This window comes from Prionailurus viverrinus, chromosome E1, assembly GCF_022837055.1.
Source record: "Prionailurus viverrinus isolate Anna chromosome E1, UM_Priviv_1.0, whole genome shotgun sequence".
Lineage (NCBI taxonomy): Eukaryota > Metazoa > Chordata > Mammalia > Carnivora > Felidae > Prionailurus > Prionailurus viverrinus.
The window spans coordinates 40,503,084-40,516,152 of NC_062574.1; the positions used below are offsets into that span (position 1 = coordinate 40,503,084).

The following is a 13,069-nucleotide window of genomic DNA, read 5'->3' on the forward strand; positions in this document are numbered from 1 at the left end:
TTCACACCTTCTCGGTTTGTTGCCCTTTATGCTGGGAGTGCCCTTTCCTGCATTTTCTTCGATCTAGTCCTCCACATCCTTCAGTTAGCTTCTTCTTTTTGATAGGAGAAAAAAAAACAGATGTATGTACATTTGATGTGTACATTGAAGTGTAATTGACATACAGTTCAGTTAACTTTGACATCACTTTCTTTCATCCTAATTCCTAGGTAAGGTTTTTCACCCATTATATATAAACCCTTAGTACTCTATATTTCTGTTTTGATCATTGAATTGAATCCTCAGTGTTCTTATTTGTATTAATTCGATGTCTTTTTTTCTTTGCTCTACTTAAAGCTCCCTTAGCACAGAAGCTGAGGTGGTAAATTCAGTGATGTCTGCTCAACATCTAGCAAGGTCCCTTGCAAATAATGGGTACTTAACATACTAACAATAAATGAATTAATGAATACCACATGGTAGCAGATTAACAGTGACTGAACTTCTTATTAAGCACATTTAAGAATATCACCGGAGCCTTTGGAAAAATTTAGTATGAGGCAGGAGGGAATGGTCAGTGGAACATGGATGATCTACGTTTATAAATAAAGAAATATCTGAAAACTAACATACATCCAGCTCATGTACTTTCATGGACTTATCAATAGCCTTTTATAATCAGTAAAAATGGTTGCATACTTTCTTATAGCTGAAACAAAACTTTATCTTTAGAAATCTCTTACCAGATTCATCTTCCCCTTGAAATAAATAAGAATCTTCTGATGGAGATTTTCTCTTTTCAGGGAAAGTATGATGGTAAGGAGGAAAATAAAAGATATTTTATAAATAGCAAATACAATATGTCTTTTACAGATACATCCACATTTTATTTTATTATATTTATTTTTTCAACGTTTTATTTATTTTTGAGACAGAGAGAGACAGAGCATGAACGGGGGAGGGGCAGAGAGAGAGGGAGACACAGAATCGGAAACAGGTTCCAGGCTCTGAGCCATCAGCCCAGAGCCCGACGCGGGGCTCGAACTCACGGACCGCGAGATCGTGACCTGGCTGAAGTCGGACGCTTAACCGACTGCGCCACCCAGGCGCCCGTACATCCACATTTTAATACATATAGTTAACAAAATATATATGTTACTCCTCTTAAACATTCTGAGTGATGGGGGCACCTGAGTGGCTCAGTCGGTTAAGCATCCAAATTTGGCTCAGGTCATGATCTTGTGGTTCATGAGTTCGAGCCCCGCATCGGGTTGTGTGCTAACAGCTCAGAGCCTGGAGCCTGCTTCAGATTCTGTGTCTCCCTCTCTCTCCACCTCTCCCCTGCTCACACACTCTCTCTCTCTCTCTCTCTCTCTCTCAAAAATAAAAATTAAAAAAAAAAAACCATTAAAAAAAACATTGAGTGATGATCTTACCAAATGACGTGCCTTTTATGAAGCTTTTCTATTTTACCCTAGGCACAGATAATTATTCCTCTGGTCCTTGTTGGCTCAGAGTATTATGTTCATATTATTGTGTAGCTTTTGTGGCACTGGGAGTAGTATAGAGTTTGTCTTCTTTCCTATATTGCCTGCAGGGACAATGTGTTGGTTATTTTTGTATTTCTAGCACCAGGCATAGATCCTGGCATAAAATAGGAATTAAGTAAATGCTTGATAGATATTTTAACTTCCAAATGTTCTAAAAGTGATTTAGCATGAAAATATTAATGTTATGTGAGGGTAAATTATAGTGAAGACCTACTTGTCTTCAGGCTTAAAGAAATAGCATGATGTCGTAAAACGACTTTGGACCTTGAAGTCAGGTGGGCTGGTTTAATTTCTCCTTCTGCCATTGACTATGTAAACTTGGACACATCACTTAACTCTTCTAAACCTCCTTGTTTTCATTTGCGAAAAAAACTAAATGAGAACTTTTTTATCATTATAAAAATGGAATGAAATAATACATGAACTGCTCTAAACTAACGAGCATAATAAACACTCAGTAAATTTTCACTCTTTTTCATCCTTTGTGAAGACATTAAAAATTAGGTTGCACTATAAATGCTATCGCTTGTAGCAGGCTTCATCCACCAGAAGTACTGAGCAGTGGCTATCGTGATTTTAAAATTATTTCGTATAATTTAGAAATCATTCCTGATAAGCAGAAAACCTTCTCTCAATGATAAATATGATATTTATGTTTGGTAAATAACGAGGAAGTTTGCCTACTTAAAATTTGATCTACTTGTGCATAGTGATGAATGTAAGTGAGAATATTTTCTTGCTGCTTTGAAATATTGAACTGCCCAGGGACAAGGCATGGATGATGTTTTGAAGGAAATAAATATTTCAGCTTCACGTTTCAGCCTTTCTTCTGTATTCCTTTGATCTGGCTTTGGTTTACTTATTATTCTGCTTGAATGACTTCGCATTGCCTTCTTCCTCTCCCTAGTAACAAGAAGTGGTCCTGTACTTATTTCAATATATTTAGGCTTTGTCATTTTATAGGATGAACGTGCCTTTCCTTATTATTTACTGATGTACTCCTGCCTGTAAAGTAAGCTGGGTTGGTGTGTGTGTGTGTGACTTTGCATGTATGATGTATAATTTATATATGGAACTTTTAATCAGTACTTTCTTAAATATAAGAAACATAAAAACAAACATTAGATTTGAGATTTTTTGAAGCTTAAAGAGTTTAAAGATTTTAAAGGAATTTTTCTTCATTATACACTGTAGCTGTTTTATCTTTAAGGATAACCTTCTCAGGGTTTTCTGTATTTTACCATAAATATTCCAGTTGCTTTTCTATTCGCAACTGGAGTTGCTGCAGTAGAGTTCTTTTAATTTATTTATAGGCCTATATTATAGGAAGAAGTTAGTTTAGCACATAATTATTATATAAAACGTTAAACTGCTTAAACGTTTCATTACATTTACCTATATTGCTTAATTTTATACTTTACAGACAAATCTTCTGATCTCCTGAGTTTTTTTTTTTTTTTTTTAGTGTTTATTTTTGAGAGGGAGAGAGAGAGAGACAGCATGAGTGAGGGAGGGGCAGAGACAGAAGGAGACCGAGATTCCGAAGCAGAGTCCAGGCCCTGAGCTGTCAGCACAGAGCCTGATGGGGGGCTTGAACCCATGAGCAGCGAGGTCATGACCTGAACCAAAGTTGGACGCTTAGCTGACTGAGCCACCAGGCACCCCTCTTTTTTTTTTTAAGTTTATTTATTTGAGAGAGAGAGAGAGAGAGAGAGAGAGAGAGAGAGAGAGGGAGGGAGAGAGAGAGTGCAAATAGGGGAGGGACAGAGAAAGGGAGAGAGTGAGCATCCAAGAGAGCTGACTGAGCCACCCAGGCACCCTGAGATTGGTTTTCTTATACAGACTCTTTCTGACTCTTTCCATTTGTCATATTCCTATAGACTTGGAATTTGTCACACAATATATATAATATTACACTACTATATGATTCTTTTTCTTGCATTTTTCCCCCTTAATCAGATTGTGGTTTCTCCAAGAGAGGATCCATTTTTAAAAAAATTTTTTTTTAACCTTTATTTATTTTTGAGACAGAGAGAGACAGAGCATGAACGTGGGAGGGTCAGAGAGGGGAGGCACAGAATCTGAAACAGGCTCCAGGCTCTGAGCTGTCAGCACAGAGCCCGACGCGGGGCTCGAACTCACGGCTGAAGTCGGCCGCTTAACTGACTGAGCCACCCAGGTGCCCTGAGAGAGGATCCATTTTTATACTTCTAGGTTTTTTGTAGTATCTGACCTAGTAGATCTCAGAATTTGCTGCCAGGACTCTTGCCTCAGTTCTTAGAACATGACTAAGTTACTGAAAATACAGGCTAGGAGGTTGATGCCAGGATCAATTCTTTAGAATCATGACTCAAATCCTGTTGATGTCAAGGAATTTGTAGACCTCATAGCCGAAATCCATGTTTTTAAGAGATTTTTGGGTAGTTGAAGAGATTCCTCATTCTTACTCGTAACATGCTTCAAAACCAATCATGGTTCTTCAGGACTGGAGCCTGGCCCTGGGGTCACAGACTTCTGGGGAAGCATTGACCGTAAAAGAGTCTTGTTAGAAGAGAGTCCCATAGCACTTCTTTATCCTGTTACCAAACCCCTTTGGAGCATTTCTACTTGTACCAAGAGAAGCATCCCTAGCTGGTTTAGCACTGGAGTATCCTGGTTGCACGGAGCCTCGTTGTGTGTTTGCCTGCGGTCATCTCAATGCCATCCTGTTTGAGGCAGGATTATGCCGAGAACTGCTGACTTTCTTGGTTCTACCTTTACCGTTGCTGCACGTAAGCCCACTCACCCCTAAAGGGCTTCTAAGGTTGTTCTGATTCACCAGAGGAGGATGGAGATTCCGGCAGTAGAGATCGGTCTTACAGTCCCATCTCTTCCATTAACTGGCGTGGATCGAAATCTCCCTGAAGCCTCTCCTTCTGTTTCTCAAGACCCTATGTTCAAATATCTGTTATAATATTTAGTATTTATCTTTATTTTTTCCCTTTACTTAATGGAGTCTTCTTAAAAAGACAGGGTTCGTGGGGCGCTTGGGTGCTCAGTCGGTTAAGTGTCCGACTTAGGCTCAGGTCATGATCTCACAGTTCGTGGTTCGAGCCCCGCATCGGGCTCTGTGCTGACAGCTCAGCCTGGAGCCTGCTTCGGATTCTGTGTCCCCCTCTCTCTCTGCCTGTCCCCTGCTCACACTCTGTCTTGCTCTCTCAAAAATAAACATTAAAAAAAAATTTTTTTTAAAAGACAGGGTTCTTATATAGCTTTGTTCCTTAGTATGAGTTAATGGTAAACACGTAGGTCTTAGGCAATTTTTGAAGAATGAGTTAAGAAAAGGTTGGATGAACTTGTTGTAAACTCAAAATATGATGTTCTTTTAGGAGGAAAAAGAATGGAAAAAATCTTCTCAGGTTTGCTATGGCCATTTTAGACATAATTTTGTTTTCCTTAGAAATACTCTTTGTAGGGGCACATGGGTGGCTCAGTTGGTTAAGCCTCCAACTGTTTATTTCAGCTCAGGTCATGATCTCATGGTTGTGAGATTGAGCCCCATGTTGGGTTCCACGTTGGGTGTGGAGCCTGCTTGGGATTCTCTCTCTCTCTCTCTCTCTCTCTCTCTCTCTCTGTCTCTCTCTCTGTCTCTCTCTCTGTCTCTCTCTTTGTCTCTCTCTTTCTGTGCCCCTCCCCTGCTCACACACACATGCATACGCGTTCTCTCTGTCCCTCTCAAAACAAATAAATAAACTCAAAAAATATTCTTTTTATCTTCCAATACATTATGAAAGTTGTATTTATGTTTGTTTTTCAGGCTTCAGTGGTTATATGATTATCTTCTGCATGGTCTACTCTGTGACTTGGGAAAGCACTTTGTGTACTTTATGTGTCATCCTTGTGCTGGGGCCACGCTAACCTTCTCTGTATCGTTCCCACTTCGGTATATGTGTTGCTGAAGCGAGCGCTGTCCCTGTGTAGTTGAATTGGATTAGCACCACGCACACCCACACTGTGTTTCAAACCCGTGATGTGTGTCTTTGCTGTGAGCAGTGCAGAAATGCTTGGCAGCGACATTTCCTTATGGGGCCTTAAAACTTTTCCATAAGAAGTCACCTTAGCTGTGAATGGGCATTCTCCTTCAGTATTTCAAAATCGCTAGGGTGCCCTGGGGTTTTCCACAGCCACTCATTCCTCATTAGCCATCACATGCTCCTTTTCTTTGCCTGTTTGTGGTCTTATGAACTGGCCTTCAAGAAACTAACACTTTCTTTGGTCACTTCTTTCTTTGCAAGTCTTAGCAGTCATTTGTTGAGCTGTTTGTGGTCTTATGAACTGGCCTTCAAGAAACTAACACTTTCTTTGGTCACTTCTTTCTTTGCAAGTCTTAGCAGTCATTTGTTGAGCTCCAGAAATTTTAATTCAGAACCGTGCTGATTCTTTGCACTTGACCGCACTCAGAATTTGCATATTTGGGGGGATGCATCTTGGTGAAGGAGAATATCTGGAACTAATTGAATAGTCTTTGGGCAGTTTTACCCTGGGTCCTGTCTCATCTAGATTTGCCACTATTAGGTGTAAATATGCCCTTTGGGAAGAAATAATTTGGCTTTTTTTGGTGATTTTTAATTTTTTTATTATTTTCTTTAATGTTTATTTTTGAGAGAGAGTGAGCACGAGCGAGGGAGGGGTAGAGAGAGAGGGAGACACAGAATCTGAAGCAGAGCCCAATGCGGGGCTCAAACTCATGAACCATGAGGTCATGACCTGAGCCCAAGTTGGACACTTAACTGACTGAGCCACCCGGGCATCCCTTTTGATCATTTTTTAAACCTGGTGACATTACCTAGAAGGCGTCAAGTAAGAACAAAAATGAAAACTTTAAATGCTTAAAGACTGAAACAAAATTTAGCCTATGGATTTTTTCTTTGCCTGATTTAACTTTTAAAATTTGTTGTATTCCCAACTTATTTGTTTACCCATATAGCATTAAGGCAATTATAAGTATTACATATTAAGTTCCTCAGACAGCCCTTGATACGTTCTAAATTTTGAATATATACTAGTTTTGTTTTGAATATATACTAGTTGTTATTGTTTTCTATCGCTGCTATACCACAAACATGGCGTCTTAAAACAATTCAAATTTATTATTTTATGGTTTGGGAGATCGGAAGTCCAAAAGGAGACTTAGGCCTAAGATCAAGGTGTCATCAGGTCTGGTTTTGCGGGGAGGTTTCAGGGAAGACTCTGTTCTTGGTTTTTCTGTCTTCTGGAGGCTGTCTTCATTCTTTGGTTTGTGACCCTGAGTCATATTGTCTTTTCTCCATTGCTTCCTCTCTCATATTGTCTTGTTTGTCCTTTGACCTTCTTGCTTCCCTCTTACAAAGACCTTGTGATTACACTTGAGGCCTAACTAGGTGATCTGGGATGATCGCCCCATCTCAGATATTTAACTTAGTCACATCTCAAAGTCTCTTTTGCTATATAAGGTAGCGTATCTACAGTTCCAGGGATTAAAATATGAACATCTTTGAGGAACCATTATTCAGCCTACCGCCTCAGTACCGTTTCAGACTTAATCAGTTGATATACTCTGTTGGATACTAGAATTGGTATCACTGATAGGAGAAATGACTTTCAACTCCCTCTAAAAACATATCCCCCGTAATTTTCCATCCATACCTCATAGAGCTAATTGATGAAAGGTAAGAACAAGGAGTCTAATTTTCCCAGGCATCATAAGATGTGGATGCATCAGAGTCAAAGCATAATGGTGTGATGTTACCTCTTAAATGGGCTCATTCCTCCCCACCCCCACCAGCTTTGTTGAGATATAATTGGCATATAACATGGTGAAGCTGATAAGGTGTACAACGTAATGATTCGTTATATGTATTTACTGCAATCCAATTCCCACAATAAAGTTAGTTAACACAGGTAGCACCTCACATAATTAAAATTTTTTTTTGAGATGACAATTTCTTGCTATTTACTCTCTCAGCAATTTTCAAACATACATACAGTACAATATGGTTAACTATACTGTATATTACATCCTCAGAAGTTATTTATCTTATAACTGGAAGTTTGTACTCCTTGAACACCTTCACCCATTTTCTCCACTCCCCCCCCACCACTCCACTGGGTGCCACCCATCTGCTGTTTATGAGTTTGGGTGTTTCAGATTTCATAAACAAGTGCGATTATACAGTATGTGTCTTTTTCTGTCTGACTTATTTCACTTAGCACAGACAGTGCCTTCAGAGTCCATCCATGTTTTTGCAACTGGCAGCATTTCTTTCTTTTTATGGCTGAATAATATTCCAGTGTGTGTGTGTGTGTGTGTGTGTGTGTGTGTGTGTGTGTATTCCCTTTGTCCCACATCCTCACCAATTCTTGTTATCTCTGTTAGATGATAGCCATTCTAACAGGTTTGAAGTAATGTCTCATTGTGGTTTTATTTTGCGTCTCCCTGATGATTAATGATGTTGAGCACCTTTGAGTATCTATTGACCATTTGAATATCTTCTTTGGAAAATTGTCTGTTTTGCTTCTCTGCCCGTTTTTTATTGGATTATTTGCTTTTTTTCTGTTGAGTTATATATTTTGGATATTAACCCCTATCTTATCGGATATGTGATTTGCCATGTTTTCCCCCATTGCTTCTCTGCCCGTTTTTTATTGGATTATTTGCTTTTTTTCTGTTGAGTTATATATTTTGGATATTAACCCCTATCTTATCGGATATGTGATTTGCCATGTTTTCCCCCATTGCTTCTCTGCCCGTTTTTTATTGGATTATTTGCTTTTTTTCTGTTGAGTTATATATTTTGGATATTAACCCCTATCTTATCGGATATGTGATTTGCCATGTTTTCCCCCATTGTGTAGATTGCCTTCATTTTCTTGACCATTGATTTTGCTGTGCAGAAGCTTTTCAGTTTGATTTAGTCTAACTTGTTTCTTTTTGCTTTTGTTGCTTATGTTTTTGGTGTCATATGCATGAAGTCATTGCTAAATCCAATGTCAAGATTATATCCTGTTTCTTTCTAGGAGTTTTATAGGTTCAGGCCTAACGTTTAAGTCTTTAATCCATTTTGAGTTAATTTTTGTGGGTGGGGTGAGATAGAGGCCCAATTTCATTCTTTTGCGTGTGAATATCCAGTTTTCCCAACACCCTATATTGAAGAGACTATCATTTCCCCATTGAGTAGCCTTGGCTTTCTTGTCAAACACTAGTTGGCTGTACATGCATGGATTTGTTTCTGGGCTTTTAATTCTGTTCTACTGGTCTGTTTTTTGTTTGTTGGTTGGTTTGGGGGTTTGTTTTGTTTTTGTTTTTTTGTTTTTTTAAAATGGCAGTATCATACTGCTTTGATTACGATAGTGGGATTTCTGGGAAGCATCCTGCAGTACTGGAGGACCTGGGTGTCCATCATGAACTCCCCCTTTTCTACTGGAGAAACCAGGGTGGCCCTGTTGGTGTAGTGTCATGCTGGCCTGAGATGGGTAGGTGACGATGCAGAGTGTAGACACTCCTGTTACCTTTCTTTTTTTTAATTTTTTTTTCAACGTTTATTTATTTTTGGGACAGAGAGAGACAGAGCATGAACGGGGGAGGGGCAGAGAGAGAGGGAGACACAGTTATGGAAACAGGCTCCAGGCTCTGAGCCATCAGCCCAGAGCCTGACGCGGGGCTTGAACTCACGGACTGCGAGATCGTGACCTGGCTGAAGTCGGATGCTTAACCGACTGCGCCACTCAGGCGCCTCAGACTCCTGTTACCTTTCTAATGTAATCCTTCCCAGTCTCTGTGGTCCAATGCGGGTGCTTCATTCACACCCTTGGGTGTGGGATTCTCACAATGATATCTTGTCTATGGATAGTTGCTAGTTGGTCTTTTGGTGAGGGGCACTGAAGGTGGGGATGATTTATGTCACTGTCTTGATGATGTCACTTTAAGTGGGCTCTTGGATATAGTGTATTTGAAGTGAAGCCTTCTGTGTGCCAGAGCTGAACAGAAGTTTGATGTAGAGCTAAGCATCAGAGCCCCCAAACAGAAAGTAGACTGTACCTTATCAACACACGTGCAGTGGGCTGATCGGTGATCTCCCCCAAAAGGTATGTCTGTATCCTAATCCTCAGAACTTGTGAATGTTCTTATTTGAAAAGAGGATCTCTGCTGATGTACCTGAGTTAAAGATCTGGAGGTGAGATTATCCAGGTGGGTCCTAAAAACAGTCATGAGTATCTTTTTAAATAAAGAGAAACAGTGGAGAAGGGACACTGAGGAGAAGGTGATGCGAAGATAGATCAGAGAGAGATACCGTCACAAGCCAAGGAATGCCAGCAGTCTCCAGAAGCTGCAAGTGCCAAGGAATGGGTTCTCCCCCAGAGCCTCCAGAGGGAGTATAGCTCCGCTGACTCCTTGACTTTAGACTTTTGGCCTCCAGAACTGAGAGAGAATAAACTCCTGTTGTTTTAAAATACTCAATGTTTAGTAATTTGTTACAGCAGCTGCAGGAAACTAATACACCAAGCTACTTTCATATGTAGCTGCATGGACTTCATTACTGAATTACTTCTATCTGCCCTACATCATGTCCTTAATGCTGAGAATCTCACCAGTCACCCTTTCATTCTGTGCAACAAGAACTTTTTCGCTACCACGATTCTCTCATTCACGTATGAACTATTCTTCCAGTTGATATTTTGGATAGCATTCAGTTTGTCTTCTGTAGGTCGTCTTTTTAAGACATAACTATTTCTCTTCCTTTCATATCTGAATTTACTCTTCCTCTGCTGCCTTTCAAAGGCCATTTGATGAACCAAAGAAACAACTTGTGGTGTCTTTCATTCCAACTTGGTAATCACAAAATATTCCTTCCTCGACACTGAAAAATCTATACATGTTAAGTACAATTAGCCTGCAGAGTATACTGTCTTAATTAACTGTAATTATCAGTTTGGCCCCTTAATAGTTTTCCTTTCTCTAACATTTTCCATTAGAAACCTATATCTAGTTGGGAAGATATGTGCCAAAACTCTTAAACTGCAAGGAGGTATTAATATAAGCATATCACCATCACCATCATCGTCATCATCATCATCATCATCATCATCATCAATTTAGGGTTATCTGGGTCTTCTCTCTCCAGATCAAAAACACCTATAAGACACACACTGTAAGAACAAGCAAATTCCTGGTGGTGGAGTCATTATAGTCATTTACAAGCAATGCATGGCGTTGGATTCTCAAAGAAGTTGGATGGTAATTGCTTTTTCGGGTCATTCTCCATTAACAGTGACCAAAACCTTGTTTGCAAATCGGACACCCAGAAAGCAAATGAAAGCTAAGGCTTCTTTGACTCCATGAAATTTGATAAAGAACAAGTGATTCTCAACCAGGCATGGTTTTGCCCCTCCAGGGCCTGTCTGGCACGTCTGTAGACATTTTTGGGTTGTCAGAATTGGGGGGTGGGGGACATTGTCACTGGGATCTAGTGAGTAGAGGCCAGGGATGCTGCTAAATGTATCCCAAGGCATAGGACAGGTCCTTACAACAAAGAATTATCTGACCACGTGTGTCAGTAGTGCTGAGGTTGAGGAATTTTTTATGTTCTATGGTTTGCTCTGGTTCTATCTAGATGATATAATGTAGGCTTATGAAACAAATATTGAATTATTCTCTCCATATGGCATGCTCAAGGTATCTAACATAAATATGAAGAAGACAGCTGTGTCCCTACATCGTCCATTCCCCGAGCCTCAATGAGATTTCATTATCCTAGAAAAGAAATGTATAAATTAACAACTGTGATAGTGTATATAAAATGCTACAGTGGCAGTATATAAAAAGTGATGACAAGGACAAAAGAAATAGCAGTTCTGTCCAAAAACTTGGCATTTGAACCCCTACGGAGTAAGTGGTAACCTACCAGTCAAAACAACAAAGAGGGGAGGTTCCAGTTTATATTATGGCAAGTAAGCTCCTATCAGACCAATTCTCCCACAAATATAAGCTGTGAACAAAGTATAAAATACAACTACTGGATGGCCTTGGAGAACAGATAAATATGAAGAGGTGGTAGAAAGGAGGACATACTTGGAAGAAAGAAAGGGAATTTCACATCTTTATAGCATTCATGTTGCCACATTTGGTGCCACGTGGGACAGCTGGAATTTGGGTCGATCACTGTGGTCTTTAAAAGACATTTTTTAAAAATGTTTATTCATTTTTTGATAGAGAGGGACAGAGCACGAGTGGGGGAGGGGCAGAGAGAGAGGGAGACCCAGAATCCAAAGCAGGCTCCAGGCTCTGAGCTGTTGGCACAGAGCCCGACACGGGGCTCGAACCCACGGACTGTGAGATCATGACCTGAGCCAAAGTCGGACGCCCAACCGACTGAGCCACCCAGGCGCCCCGATAACTGTGGTCTTAGTGCTTAGAGAACCAGGTGAAAGATCAGGGCAGCCAGTGACAAACTCAGATGGAGGGACACCCAGGAAATAAAGTGAGCGAGCAGGGAAGGGCCCCAAATTCTTTGTGTGATCTTGGTCCACCCATATTTCTGGCTGATCTGTGAAACATGCATGGTTGGAGAAGATTCTAAACAGCTTAGGAAACTCAAAGAGCCGAACTTTTATATATGAACTTTTGTCTTCTGCAGAGGAGACAGAATTTATAGTTTGTATCCAGCCAAGTGAACTGCCTGCTAAAAACTGGCAGTTAAAATTCACCATTAATACCATTCAGAGGAAAGTAGCAGAATCTACACTCTCTACAGTGTCTCATTCGTAAAGATACAAGCCCAAAATACTCGACGTATGAAGAAACAGGTAACATGACCTGTTTATTCTCAAGAGAAAATGATCAATGGAGACCACCTCAGGATGAATTAGACGCTCGGGTTAGCAGATAAAAAATTTAAAGTAGCTATTATAGTTGTGCTCAGGGCAATTAGAAAAATTGGTAGCAATGAGTGAGAAAGTAGGAAATCTCAGGAGTGAAAAACAGTGAAAAATACAACATTTGAAATTTAAAATGTGGGCTGAATATAACAACAGAGTGGAGAACAAGAAGATTCGGTGAATGTGCAAATTAATAGAAATTAGCCAATCTGAGGCCAGAGAGAAAAACATACCCCCCCCCCCCCCAAAAAAGAGCTGCAGGGACTTGGAAGACAACGACAATGTATAAAGTATATTTGAGTCACAAAAGTGGAGGGAAGAGCGCAAAGAGGCAAAAATGTTTTAATACATAATAGCCAAAATTTTCCAGGTTCATGAAAGACATAATTATATTGATTCAAGAAGCTACACAAAGGCCACGCAGGGTAAATGCAAAACAGAACAAAACAAAAGCACCAATACTTGCTACAATCTGTCTTGTGATTTATAAGCCAAACTAGACGTTGTGTAAAGGTATCTCATTGTGATTTTGAAGTGCATTTTTTGGATGACCGATTCTAGTGAGTGACGTTTCATGTGCTTATGGCCAATAGTATATCCTCTTTGGAGAAACATCTATTCCGATTCATTACCTATTTTTAGGTTCT

General features: G+C 39.9%; 1 protein-coding gene and 1 non-coding gene across 7 annotated transcripts in view; one reads left to right on the plus strand and one right to left on the minus strand.

The window, feature by feature from the left end:
- The window catches only part of CEP112 (centrosomal protein 112), a 422,889-nt gene that overhangs the window by 143,456 nt on the left and 266,364 nt on the right, over positions 1-13,069 (plus strand). The window lies entirely within an intron of this gene.
- On the minus strand, positions 5,369-5,476 carry LOC125152311 (U6 spliceosomal RNA). Its single transcript, XR_007147158.1, has one exon. It is a non-coding gene; the product is annotated as a U6 spliceosomal RNA (small nuclear RNA).